Source organism: Trachymyrmex cornetzi, unplaced genomic scaffold, assembly GCF_001594075.2.
Source record: "Trachymyrmex cornetzi isolate Tcor2-1 unplaced genomic scaffold, Tcor1.1 scaffold331, whole genome shotgun sequence".
NCBI lineage: Eukaryota > Metazoa > Arthropoda > Insecta > Hymenoptera > Formicidae > Trachymyrmex > Trachymyrmex cornetzi.
The window spans coordinates 16442-31205 of record NW_017298015.1 but is presented as its reverse complement, the minus strand read 5'-3'; the positions used below and the strand labels follow the sequence as shown (position 1 = coordinate 31205).

Below are 14764 nucleotides of genomic sequence, written 5' to 3'. Positions count from 1 at the left end.
GTAAGGATGGAAGTTATGAGTGGTCAAGATTCTGTGACTTGTTGATTTCGGAATACCTAATTCTCTTTCGATTTTCCTCGTTGACACGCGTGGATTAATAGCTATCATTCCCAATACGGCAAGTACTGTTGGATCATCCCTTTATGGTACTTTAATATGACATCTTTGTCGTTTTTGACATTGACATTGTCGTTGACGCAATACAAGTCTGGAAATCGTATAATGATTTGGATGTCGTCTATGAGGAAATCGATTACGGTACAATACCGCTGCTTGTCGATAATTATTATGGCATTCTCCAAGTACCAGAACAATATTAATAATTTCGTTCAAAGTATAATCCGGCATTTTGCGTACATTAAGTTACAAGATAAAGTAAGAGCCGATAGATTTATTATCCTGGTTGATATTGGACGACTAAGACAAATTTACGCATTTACGGATCATTCTTTGCCATCAGCCATTATGGATCAATCCCAGTTGGATGGACCGATTAAGATAGAAAATGTTGCGCGAGTATAAAGTTCAGCGCAGAATCAGTTGCCCTTTTCGGCCAGATTTCTGAGGAGACGCCTACTGTCCCCCCCACTACCGCTCCAGACTCTACGCCCGAGCCGTAAAGCCGTAATCACACTACAGACTCCTGACTCTGACTCGACTACTGACTCGGACTCCCGACTATCATTCTATCAATCACAGCAAGGCAGCAGCCGACTCTGACTGCCGACTCGAGAATAGAAATCACTCTATTCGATCGACTTTGAGTTGGGAGTCAGGAGTCAGAGTCGGGAGCCTGTAGTGTGATTACGGCTTAACGCTGAGCCTCAGGAGCGTACGTGAAAAATACATTAGGCCCGTATCTTCCATGAAATTTTTAATTATTTAGCAAAACTTTTCTTGCTAAATAATTACTACATTTACAAATAATAACTTTCATATTTATGAATTTAACGTGCAAAAATTTATTATTAAAATATTAAATTGTGTAAAGTAATTAGTAAATTGAACGAACTTACTGTGAAGTTCGATTGCAATTATGCCTTCTCGTCCGGCTGGATATGATGTAGTCGCGCCCCGTCGCGATTACCCCAACAGGTTTCTTTAAAAAGTTTTCGAAACGATCCCCAGGCGGCGCGAGCTACCGATAGTGTGGCGACCATCTCGCCTCGCCGCGCCCGATGCTTCATTCTTTAAAGAGTCTGCCAAATTTGGATTAAAGGGATGGGAAGGTGGGAGTATCCAGCCGGACGAGAAGGCATAATTGCAATCGAACTTCACGGTAAGTTCGTTCAATTTACTAATTATGCCAGTTCTCGTCCGGCTGGATATGATGTAGAATTTTAAAGCACAAAATTTGGCACCTGTAAATAATTGTTGCACCAATTATTTTGATTCCTGTGAGCATGTAGGAACAAGGATATAATCTAATTTGTTTAAATGAAATATAGAGAGTTACTTCCAAATCAAAGGAAGAAATAAAAAATAGCATAATGTATCATAAATTCAGGATTGAAGCCTGAAGTGATGAGCCTTCTATTATAGGTCTATTATAAAAACGTGCGAAAACCGTAAACGTCTTGGCCGAGCCTGCCGTACGCCTCATCTCGTCTACATTAATACCCTTGCTCGCTGCAAGGAAAGTAGAGGCGTCCGAGCCGAAAGGGCTGAAAAAATTTGATATACCTACTCCCGCTGATTCGAGCATAGATTTGGCCCATCGGGCCAACGCTTGAGAAGAGACCGAGATATGTGGGTTACAATACGAAATGAAAAAGGAATCACAACTATCTTAACGGAGTTCTTGAGTACGTTGGAGATACTCTCTCGATAAGGAAAAAACGCATAGTTCCGGATTACCCTGGAAGTTTTAAAATTAACAAGGGTTGATTTTTACCGATCTCTCTCCGATGTCTTAAGACGCTCTGGAACTCTAATGACCATAGAGTCCGCCAATATAATATTAGAACATTTAAAGCATTAAAGTGTCTGCATTCTTTGAGCAGTAGATAATGCGAATAGAGTGGTCAATCTTCTTGACATGAGCACGAGGGAGAGATTTTCATGGGGTTATAACGTAGACAGATAGGTGAATACCGTGGATGGATCCAAATAAAATCATAGCGAGATCTCTGAGGTTTTAGAGCGGCCACCCCTTTGAAGAATCTCTTAATCAATGGATGATGTCCTATTTCCCTTGTAGATATCTGTGGTATTGCTGAGCGATATGAATTCAAGGTAGAATAAGATCTCGAACTGTGAAGACATGAGGCCACAAGCTCTAGTACTGACTCCATCGGCGGAGAGAAGACCTCGATTTCCTGGTCCCTAGAGAACTGCCATCGCAACCTAAGGGGCTTCGAGTACTGGTTAATTGTAAAATCCGAAATTGATGCTATCATTGGTTCCAGCGCGCCTAAGGACGTTCCTTTCTTCACGAAGGCCTGACGGATAGTTTTGTGACTACCCGGGAAAGGCTGGACCATGCTGGATGGTAAACCCTAAAAGGCGACGATAACCTATTAATATTAGCTTCAAAGAAAACAGATTGATAGTAAGTTAATTGAAAAGTGGGGATCATGGTTGAACAGGTCACTTGGGGACCACCATGATACCTTCTGTCCTGTCTGAAAAAATTTTGCGTAGAACTCTAAGAATCAAGATAAAAGGAGGAAAAGTATTAAAATTTACTTCAGTCTAAGGAAAATATCTCAACTGCCAGTGTCTCTGGGTCGGAAACCCAAGAAGCAAGACAAACATATTTTGCATTAATTGATGCAAATAAATCAATGTCGAACGGTCCAAAATTTTCTTCACTTTTATTAAAGTAAATCTGATTTAAAGACCATTCAGTTTCGTCAGAAATTATACGTGAATGGGCATCTGGTACGTTTTGAGTCGAAGGAATGTAGGCCGTATACAGAAATAGGTCGCGATCTGCACACTAGCACCAAATTTCCCTGGCGAAGAATGATGAAAAGGGGGGACTGAACCGAACCAATGCGATTGACATAAGAAAGCGCGGTAGAGTTCTCTACTCTCAGGAGAACATTAGAACCTCTAAGATGAGAAGCGAAGTATCGAGGGCCATGAAAAACTGCCGGAAGCTCTAATTAATTAATATGGAATTGTCTATCTTGCGGAGACCAAACACCATGAGTATGTACTCCGGCGCAAGCCGCTCCCCAACCGGTCAGTGAGGCACCTGTAAAGATTTCTAGCTCGAAAAGACCTGAGCTGATAAAGTTACCCTGACGAGGATTGGAAAACACAGTCCTCCGCTAGAAGAGATCTTCTCTAGTAGATAAAGGGAGTAACGTCTCTGTCTCAACATCACTAGACGATAAAAGGGCCAAGAATTTTTTTTTTAAATCTTTGTGTAGAAGGCCGTAATTCACTGCTGGACGAACTGAGATCGTTGAGCCGATAAAATTTTCGAACAGACGGATTTATTTCTTGTCTAATACAAGAACCTCTTATGCAAGAGTTTCTCTCTCTTTTCTAATGAGACAAAAACAGCAAAGTTCTTCGTGTCGAAAGTAAAAACAAGAAAGCGACAAGATCTTGAAGATGTTAAGGAAATCTTATCCTCGTTGCTAACAAGACTTAATGCTGTTAGAAGCCTGGAAGGTGCTGAGATATTTCTCAGACATTGGTGATGTAAGTGGGCTATGAGGAGGACATCCTCTAAATAGACCACCGAAAGTAGGCCCTTTCCCCTAAGGAACTGTACCACTGGCTTTAATATTTTAGTAAATATATACGAGCCCGAAGAGTAGTGCGGTAAATTGAAAGAGCTGATTCTGAGATTGAAAGCGAAGATATTTTCTATCGTCGGGATGTGATCACTTTCCCGTCTTCAAACTTAAAGTGCGGGGCGCCAATAAACTCGTTAAGATATTTCAGATTCAAAATGAATCTCCAACTGCCTGAAGCTTTTCCTATTACAAAATATAAAGATAGAAATCGGTCCTCAGAATCGGGCACTAATACGAGAGCTCCTTTCTCGCAGAGTCTAAATATTTCCTGTTTACCAATCCTCTGCTCGCTTTCCGATAAATTTACTGTGGGCTCGCTAATCTGAGACAGTGGATGGTATCTGAAAGGTAACTTGTCTCGCTGGTTGATGAGTCTATCCTGTCAATGGAGTCTTGATGAGGTTCTTGCTCGATTTCTCCATCAGCGAGGCTTTCTATATTTCCTCACTAAAAGACGTACCAAAAGGTAGATATCTGATGGAACTGCATCTGTCGTGCTCATCGCTAACAGATTAAGAGCAGGCATAAGCTGCACCTGTCTCGATAAAGAAAGGCGGTAAAGAAGTCCGCCAATATTTTTGCACCCTTGCTTACCTTCAAAACTGCAGAACATGTCTCTATAGGCAAGTCGCGCTGAACCAATAGTCTGAGAAGTTCAGAGATCGCTTCACCGAATGCAACTAGGGCAGCGCCAACCTGATTCTGATTCTGGAATTGAAAGCGTCTCTCTTAATAAGAGTTATTTTTTTAAAAACGGATTTGAGCTCTGGATTTAAAATTTTTTGAGATGCCGAAAAAGCAAAAAGTCCAGAAGATCGGTTACAGAGAACAAATTAAAAGAATTGTGTGTCGAGGCCGTCTTTCGCCTGCGCACGCACGCGATTGGCCGCGGATTACGCGCACTAGTGCGAGTCGCATTATGTGCGACTAGTGTGCATCCGACTGACTGACACCTCATCTCATTGTAGTTGATTATAGTTAACCAATTCCCTTGAACATGGCGAGCGACACCGATCCGATCAATTGACGACCTTAGGAATGCAACCTCCTCCGAAGGAGTATATTTCTTAAGTAATTCCTCGCGCTGTTCGACCGAGAGGCCTTTCTGAGAGAGGTCGCGCCCTTTGGCCGTAACTCATTCATTTCATGGTTGTATCTCTACGTTTTCTAATTTTGTGGCGAATAATACCTTAGCTAGGATGTTTTTTCCCGCTGAAATGCGCGTCTGAAGCTCCTGGGACTGTCCCACATAATCTCCGTTAGAGGCAGGAACAAAGGTATTGTTACCTGCGTGCGGCGAATCCAAGGAAAGACTTACTAACCTCAGATTGGAATTCTTGAAGAAAAGTGAGAACTCTGAGAGTTCTCGAGGTTGTGTCCGTATCGCTCAACTATATTCTTATGTGAATATAGTCCTGGAATATAGGTACACACCTGTGTCGCAATGGACAGTGGGCCCTTCCTGTCCTGCCCTCTAGCAGGCGTTGCCCTGCCGCATTCAACTGGAGATATTTGCTCAAGGTCCGCTGTCGGAGAAGCATTCTCCGTTAATATAGTCTCATTATGAGACAGAGGAGTCGCTTGGTGGACTAAAGATGTGGACCGAGGCGGTGACAAAGGGGGGAAGTCCCGGTCCTCTAACCTCTCCATGCGTGCGCACTTGAATCCGTCACTCTAGCCTATTTTCGGGCTCTCCAAGCCTATTCCGCGAATGAGATCGCTTTCCTTTCCTTGCCTTACCCATAAATCCTTCTGTAACACCAAAGAAGAAACTTTATCCTGAAAATTACTTACGAGAATGATCCTGGGATGATGGGGTATTCCGCAACAGGAACACAATGAAGCATCGGGCGCGGCGAGGCGAGATGGTCGCCACACTATCGGTAGCCGACGCCGCCTGGGGATCGTTTCGAAAACTTTTTAAAGAAACCTGTTGGGGTAATCGCGACGGGGCGCGACTACATCATATCCAGCCGGACGAGAACTGGCATAATTACACAGTGATAATCATAGCACATACAACCATTTACATTATTAGGAACCCTATTTCTTATAATTCATAAAGAAATAAATAACATCATTTTTAGAAATATTAATATTTATTCCCTAAAGTTTAGATGATATTTATTCTTTTTCACTGTTATAACTTAACTAGTACTTAACGAAAAGTAACTTAATTATAGTGTTTTGGAAAGCTCTCGAGATGAGCTGTAAGAATGTGCAAAGAGAAATAAGGGGTTCCATTTAAAAAATTAAAGGTGACCTTCACGTCACCTTCAGAAGACTATCCAAGGTCAAATCGATGGCACCATCTTATGTCTCCCTTCGAGTCAAACAACTTTTGTCTGAAACATTTTTGTCTACTGGGTTTAATTTTCGAGATATTTGGCTGGATCATTTAAAATGGGACACCCTGTATATACATTGGCGTGCACATGCGTACACAGTAATTTCATTAAATAATTATTACATTATAATCCATATATATTGAATGTGATCCTTAGCTCCTGTTATCCGCCGATGCAAATAGATGGATCTGTTTTGTCTTCTGTAATCTGCACTGTTTCCGGACAGATCAGAATAGAGTACATGTAAAAGATCATTCACTCGATGCAATCTGGAGCTTGTGTATCTGAATTGAGTGAAAAAGAATTAGTTATGTCATTCATTAATATTATGACATATGCATTATGTATAAGCATATTCTAATTGTGTTAATAAGTAATAAAAAGTCACTAAATTAAAATTTTTTTATTTACTTTTTATGTTTCAATATAATATTTTATATGTAAGGAGTAGACTTTTAAGATGTGTTTTCTCCAAAATTTATAATTCAGTTTTAGTCGTTTTAATTTATAATTTGCTTCCAGAAAACGAAAACGAAAGCCACCAGAAAAATACGCGCCTTACAGAAAACGACAATATGTCAATCAGTAAGCTCAGAAATGGTAAACGAAATTGCTAAACAATTGCTAAAAACATTAAACAAATTCATTCTGTTAAGAAGATCTTTACGTTTTAGGAATAAAAGAAATCGATTCTTTTTGCTTTCTTTATATGTATATTATAGTCATAAGAATATGCCACAAAAATGTTTTTTGGGACAAACAAAAATTGTCCAGGATGTCCGAGATAAAATGACGTGGTGTTTAGAGTCGGTTGGTCGATTCAAATGGTTCCGCATCAACCAATTGCTATAACCGCCGCTCACCATTATTTATATTCAACCTTTCGAAAACATTCTAGAAAATTTTTCTCCAATACAGCAAAGTTACTCTTCAGAGCGTCACTTTTGCTTCTAACTACGGAAAATGGAGCGGTACTTGTACTAAAATATTTCAAAACTTTATTCGCGTTTTTCCCGAAACCGTGTTTTCGAATATGATGATCACGATTCCAAAAAAACTATTAGTCCGACTGACTTCTACTTTTACAAATATACTCAGAGAACATGTCATTATCGAACATACTAGAATTAATAGTCTACGTTAATTTTTTCTATTTTTTTGAAGGTCAAGTGGAAAAAAAAATGTGAGCAAAATTCGAATTATTTTTTCAAACTGTTGCCATTTTGAAAATATGCATATGATGTTAATTATTCTAGTTCGGGCGAGAATTACAAGTCCATTCATTATAAGAAAAAGTTTTACTTTTACTATATGACCAAAAATACGATCTGTACCTCAATCACCGTTTGACGGTATTCACGGTGCAGCCCTAATTTCAATGCCATCTTATTACTATTGTAAAAAATTAACACTGCAAAAAATATATTTTTTATATGTATATTATACTTTCTAGACTTGTATTAGTTTTTGACTATAGCTAAATTTTTATTTATTAAAAAAATTCTCAAAAAATGTCTCCAAAATCGACTGTCAAATGTAAAGATGAAAGTGACCCCCTTAAAGGACCTTTTGTTAAAGCATCTTTGGTTAAAGGACCATGCCATTTTTCTTTTTTCTTTGGAAATCTCTTTCCAGATATCCCGCAAGATATCGGTAAAATTCGTTTTCCGATCGAAAAATTTGGCTATACAAAAAAAATTAGACAATTAGACGGAAATCCGATATTCTATACCCCTTAACATATTATGCGAAGCATCCCTAAATAATAATATAAATTAATTAACTTTGTGTTAATATCTGGTACTACGTACACGTCCGGTCACTAGTATGTTTACCTTAACATTTATTTTTATACGAAAAGTGTAAATTTCCAATTTCAATTACTTTTTGTAAAGACTTTATACCTAATATTTCCTTGATCAAAACGCTCAAAAATCACTGAAAATCTATAACAGTGAATTCCAAACATCACATTACATCATTTCGTCATAATCCAATTTGAAACTTTGAAGATACATCGCTCATGCTTATCTCATCATAAACGTTTATGCATCAAAATAGAATCGCGGGGACATTGAGGAAGTTCGTAAAAATTTAACAGCAGAAACGAGTTTTATACAGTTGCGTTTCTGGAACCGTCCAAATAATTGCATGCACGCTGCGAGCACAAAAATGGAACTTTTCTACGGAACTTTTATACGAGTTTTTTGAAACGCATTTACGTTCTTCGACGCAGGACGCTTTGAATATGGAAGCCTGTTCTATTGCGAAGGCATAGCGTCTGATTCAATCATATTATAACTACTTATCGATATGCAGTGCGGCTTTCTTTTACAGCCAGGGACGAAAGTTTACCGTTAGTTTTGTCGTTACTCTTTTATGACGATTTTACCGTTACCTTTTATGTTACAATATTACCGTTACTTTTGCTGTTACTTTTTTATGACGTTATCGATTACATTACTCAACATTTGCTTCCTTTACAGCATTTTCTAAAGATGGATCTCTTATAAATATTTAACAACGAAAAGTAGTGATTAATTATTTATTTTAAATAATTATTGTTTACAATAGTTTATTTTTAAAACTCAAAATAAGTATTGTGTATACATGTTTTGTACAGACAATATGGAAAACATACATATGCTGTCAAGGTCATTGATGGACATGGCTTCCATTTTTTATGTTATCAAAAGGTCCTTATGTGTTTCACAATGTAAACATTTTGACCCTGTCAATAAAAACAGCTTACAAAGTAAATGTATACGTAGGTAAAATACTAACCCAAGGATAGCTGCAGAAATCAGAGTACTTAAGATAATGACGCTTGACGGATAATAGCACCGAAATGTATCATACGTCGTAACAGAAAACTGGGTGAAATTTATGTCATAGTTATAAACAAAGAAAATACAAATATTCCAAAATGCTAATTGAAAAAAAACGTATGCAATCCATCCGATTATTATTCGAATTGTCCAGTTACGTAGCCTTTGATATTCATTTGGCGTTCCGAGAGCTTCCAACGTGTCGTCTACTATAGCAAGTTCACGTAAGCACATTTTCAATTCCTTTAAAAAAATCATATTTATCGAATATGTGACACAGAAAAAAATTATTATAAATTTATATTATATAGCCAAAATTGTTATTGCAATATGTACAGGAAATGTGACAGATAAAGAATTATAAATAATTACAATAAAAAATACATTGTATAAATCGCTCGTATAAATTTCAACAATAAATAAGAAGCTTCTAACAGATCATTTCAAAAAACGAGTTCTGAAAGGTGTAAACAGTAAACTTTATTATTCTTTTATAATAATACCGTGAAATTATTATAAAAGAATAATAAAGTTTACTGTTTACAACTTTCATAGCTCGTTTTTTTAAATGACCTGGTACATGCTTCTTATTGATTGATAAAAAGTTATATTATAATAATGTAAGCATTATAGTGTGTGCGTGTGCGTGTCCAAAATTTGGTTTTTTAAAATTTAATTTACTTTATTGTTCTATGAAAAAGATTACGTATTAACAGAATAATAGACGTGAACATAAAATACGATACAATAGACTAAAGTAGCTTGCAAATAGTTAGACATCAGCAAAACTGCTATTATGATACAAAGCCTACCAGTAACAAAATACCGGAACTAACATGGGACAGTAGGTTACCCAAAAATTCAAAAAATTTTGAAACTTTGCATACAAGTAAAGTAGTTCATCCGTAACATAAAACTATTTTTTGTTAGTGCAGAATTACAGTTTTAGGAGGTAAAACACTCTTTTTAAAAGAATTGGTTTTTTTCTTTTGAAGCGAATATCGTCGACAGTATGAGATACGAACAAATTTCCGGAATGAAATTTGAACGGTTTCACTTTAGGACTACAATAAAAAAAAATTTTTTTTTAATTATTTATTTATTTTATACTCCTATTCGCACCCCTATTTAAAAAATGTTTTTGATTTTTATATAACGCAAATCAAAGAGCATTTGACGCTGAAAACCCGATGTATATGATAGTTATGTTCCGAAGAACTATTTTTCAAATATGGACGAAAACCCCTATGTACCTATACGCGTTCTGTAGGTATTCGTCTCATTCCGCGTTGGCTGCGCGAGATAGCGTAAATAGCAAAAATATAATATAATACAATCCATCAAGACAGTAAGGTAGCAACTATTAAAATACGAGCTTTTATATAACAACAACAACAGCTTCAACAGTAATAATAACAGTGTGTCAAATCTAAAATCAGTTAAATATTTTTATGATATACATAAAGAAATGTACAAAATACATCATACAATTAAAAACAAAGTATAAATAAAGAAATTATTATTTTTATGAAATATCGTTCATTCAACTTTGGCTTTTGATACAGCAGCCAGTTGCAACGTACTTAAAAAAAAAAAAAATTATATCAACAGTAATTCCGCACGAACAAAAAATAGTTTTGTGTTACGGACAATCTACCCTATTTGCACATAATGTTTCAGAATTTTCAGAATTTTTGAGTTGCCTAACCTTCCTTATAAGACAGCGGGGTGATCCCGATTGATCACGGCTCGATTGGATACCACCAATCACAGCCGATGTTTAGGAGCTTTGTAGTCTCAAGCGCTGTGAGTGGTTCGTGTCCAATTGAGCCGTGTCCAACTGGGTGCCACCCGCACGTGCATGCTCCTCACACATACCAGTTTCATCAATCTCTCTTAATTATGGTGGAAGGGATAATATGGTGTGTTCAGTTTGCAAGCGTGTCTCTCTAAATCTCCGCCGTCTCTTTCTGTGAGTGTCGCTTAAGGGAAAGCTTCTTTCCTTGTTTGTACACATTATAATGTATCTTAGGTTCTCTTTCTAAAGAAATACAGTTCTAAAGAAAGAGAACCTAGTTTCGCGTTGGAAGGCGTAATTCTTTGGCATAGGAGTAGAATTCTATGCCAAACTATTTCCATGGTTCCTTCGCGTACTTTTAGCGTATAATTAAGGGTACTTTCGAGCATAATTAGGCGTATTTTCTGGCGTAGCTTGCCATAGTTTGGCATTGTTTGGCATTGTCTGGCGTACAAAGGCATGAATCGGCTTACTTTGGCATAGGAATAGAATTCTACGTCAAACTACTTTCGTGTTCCAAACCGCGTATTTAGGAATAATTTTTAGCGTATTTTGGCACAGAAATTTTTCCGTGGAAGAAACGGCGGAGATTTAGAAAAAGATGTTTGCAAACTGAGCATACCATGTTATCCCTTCTACAATGCTTTTATCCTACAAGTATAAGTCACTAGTAACCGAGCGATTCCTGTTGGTACAAGTTTTTTTGAGTTTTGCGGTACGAGGGCAATTCATTAAGTTTTTAGAAAAACATATTAAAACACATTTTTTTTATCGATTCATTTTTATTTCTCAACATAGTCTCCTTTCAGCTCGATACACTTGATCCAACGATTCTCTAACTTTTTCAAGCCATCCGAATAATATGATTTGTCCAACCCTTCAAAATAAGCCTCTGTTTCGGCGATGAGCTGCTCTCTGGTGGTGAATCTCTTTCCTCCGAACCATTTCTTCAGGTCTGGAAACAGGAAATAGTCGCAGGGGGCTAAATCTGGCGAATATGCTGAATGGGGTAGCAATTTGTAGCGAAATTCATTGAATTTGGCCATCGGTGCCGAGCACGTGTGAACATATGGATTGTTTTGATGGAAGAGCACTTTCTTCTTCGCCAAATGGGGACATTTTTTCTTTAAAATGTTATTGAAATGGTCCAATAAGGCTGCGGAGTAATCGCCATTGATCGTTTGCATCGACGGAAGATAATCGATATTAATTATACCGCGTACATCCCAAAAAACTATGGCCATCACCTTTCCGACCAACTTCACGCCTTCTTCGGAGCTGGTTCATCCGGTGAAGTCCATTGTTTTGACTGTTCCATCGTCTCGGGTGTGAAGTAATGGATCCATGTTTCGTCCACAGTAATTAATCGACGCAGAAATTCATCTGGATTACGTTGAAACATCTCCAAACATTGTTTTGAAATCATCACACGGTCGCGCTTATGGTCCACAGTGAGCAAACGCGGCACCCATCTTGCCGATAGCTTTTTCATATCCAATTGTTCGTGCAAAATTGAAATCACTGTGCCATGTGATATACCTGTGGCACTCAACAAGTTTGCGCACTTTCACTCGTCGATCAGTCAAAATAATATCGTGGAATTTATCGATGATTTCTGGCGTAACAGCCTCAATTGGACGTCCCGAACGAGGTGCATCACATATGGCTGTACCAACACGTTTAAATTCATTCACCCAATTGTATACAGTCGCAAACGCTGGTGCAGATGTGCTATGAACATTATCCAACTCGGCTTTAATTTCTTTCGGCGTTAAACCTTTCATATGTAGATGTTTGATCACTGCACGAAACTCGTTTTTTTCAATTTTGTAAAAAATATAAAGGTTGTTCGCTTTAATCGTCTATACAGAAATGAAATCACTCGATGAATTCCGCTCAAAATTTGACAGTAATCAGCTGAAAGATGCTATTTGTCAAAAAGTAATGTGACATGACACTGCGAGTGCCTTCTGGCAGATTTTCTAAGAACTTATTGACTTGACCTCGTAATTATAAATTATACTACATTTTATTATTCTCCAAAATGAAAATCCAATATTTATTCTAGAAAGTTGAATGTATGTTAAAGAAATTTTAGAGATTTCTTGAATCACTCTAAATAGGTGAAAAAACAAACGGATTCTAGTGACGCATGTTTTCATCGATGAAGCACCAAATTGTAACTAGTATGGTAAGGGTTAAATACTGTGATTGACGCGATGAAACGCAGCAGAATGGAAGGAGGACAAAGGGAGGAAGGTTTTTATTGATACAGGAAGAGAATTAAAATATTCGACTGAGGTGTAGGAGAAAACGGCACGGAACTTAGTGGAACGATGAATGGGGAAGGATAAGTAATCTTGGTAACTGATGACAAGGATTAAAAGTAGAATAAAGCTTAGAGTTAAACTGAAGGAGGCGTCGCAGATATGGAGGAGCAAGGAAGAAAAACAAGACAGCACAGGTGGAGAATAAAACATTGCTACATCCTAAGCTAGCTAAATCTCTGGTAATACGGATATATATGGTCATATTTACGGACGCAATAGGAGAAGTAGAGGCAAGAATTTTGAATACGATGTACACGGTTAAGAAGTTGTTGATTAAGAGCCTGAATGTAGACGACATCGGTGTAATCAAATAACAAAATAACGAGTGACTGAGAAGAGAGGAGTTTTTGAGAGCACACACACACACAGGAAAGGATGTAAAAAACGTCGCAAAGAGGATAAAGAACATTTAGACGGGCGTATGCAGCCCGACACTTAATAGTCACGTGTGATTCGAATGTCCATGAAGAGTCAATCTGAACACCGAGAATTTTAATAGAGGAAGAATGAAGAATTGGAATGGAGTTAAGAGAAATATCGAAGGATTGAATACGAGACAATAATGTTAAGAAATCGATAATTAGAAAGGATGATTTAGAGCGATTTAGATGCAGCGGATTGTTATGACCCAAGTAGGTCATACCTAAAATCTGCGTCTGCACTTTTTCTGCAGACCAGCAATTAAACTCATTACAAAATCAAGTCACCTACTTTGGATCACAAAGGAGGTGACATACATTCATTTAATGCAACTACGCATAAATTCAGCCTAATTAGTGAATATAAAAACGTAAGCATCGAGCATTTCGGGGCCGTTCCGAAAAGTTAAGTGAGAGTACTTCTACTGTGAGAATCTCCGCTAGATACCATTATACTGTAAAGCACATAGAACGCGTAAGTGACAATAAAACTTCTTGTACCACGAACGCTGGCCTGTATTCATTGCAGGACCTCGAGTCTTCCTTAAACGACACCACCACGTCCTACCTGTGATTCCGCCACACCCTGAGCGGCACGTCGTACCTGGAGAGGACGACTGGTAACTGGCTGACCCATAAATTCTATAAATTGTGCCCGGAATGACACCCTTGCACCATAAGCAGTACAACAGAATTATTAGTAGACCATTCGGCAATAAATTTTAGATCTATATTTAACGCAGAACAGGCTACTAAAGCATCTAATGGGTGAAAGGATTTGAGAAGAATTACGTCGTCTACATGCATGAAGAGCTCAGAGGACAGAGAAATATTAGACAAATCAGAGATAAAATATTAACCATGATAAGTCACTGATATATTATTCAAGGTCATAGTTCAAAGTGAACATACATAAAGCGTATTCTCAAAAATGTAAACCATTAAAAATTTAAACGATTATCTGATAAAACATTACCATGACAAGTAACTGATATCTTATTAAAGGTGCCAGTTCAAAGTGAACATACATCAAATGCATCCTCAAAAATTTAAACCTTGAATAATTTAAATGATTATCTGATAATATATTACCATAAGAAGTATTTGATATATTATCAAAGGTGCCAGTTTAAAGTGAACATACATGTAAAGTGTATCCTCAAAAATGTAAACTTTTAAAAATTTAAATAAATGATTATCTGATAATATATTACCATAAAAAGTATTTGATAAATTATCAAAGGTGCCGGTTCAAAGTAAACATACATATAAAGTTTATCCTGAAA

General features: G+C 37.4%; 1 pseudogene; it reads right to left on the bottom strand.

Annotated features, from left to right (window-relative positions):
* Positions 1–11467: 11467 nt before the first annotated feature.
* Positions 11468–14115, bottom strand: LOC108762989 (uncharacterized; annotated as a pseudogene).
* Between the last annotated feature and the right edge of the window lie 649 nt (positions 14116–14764).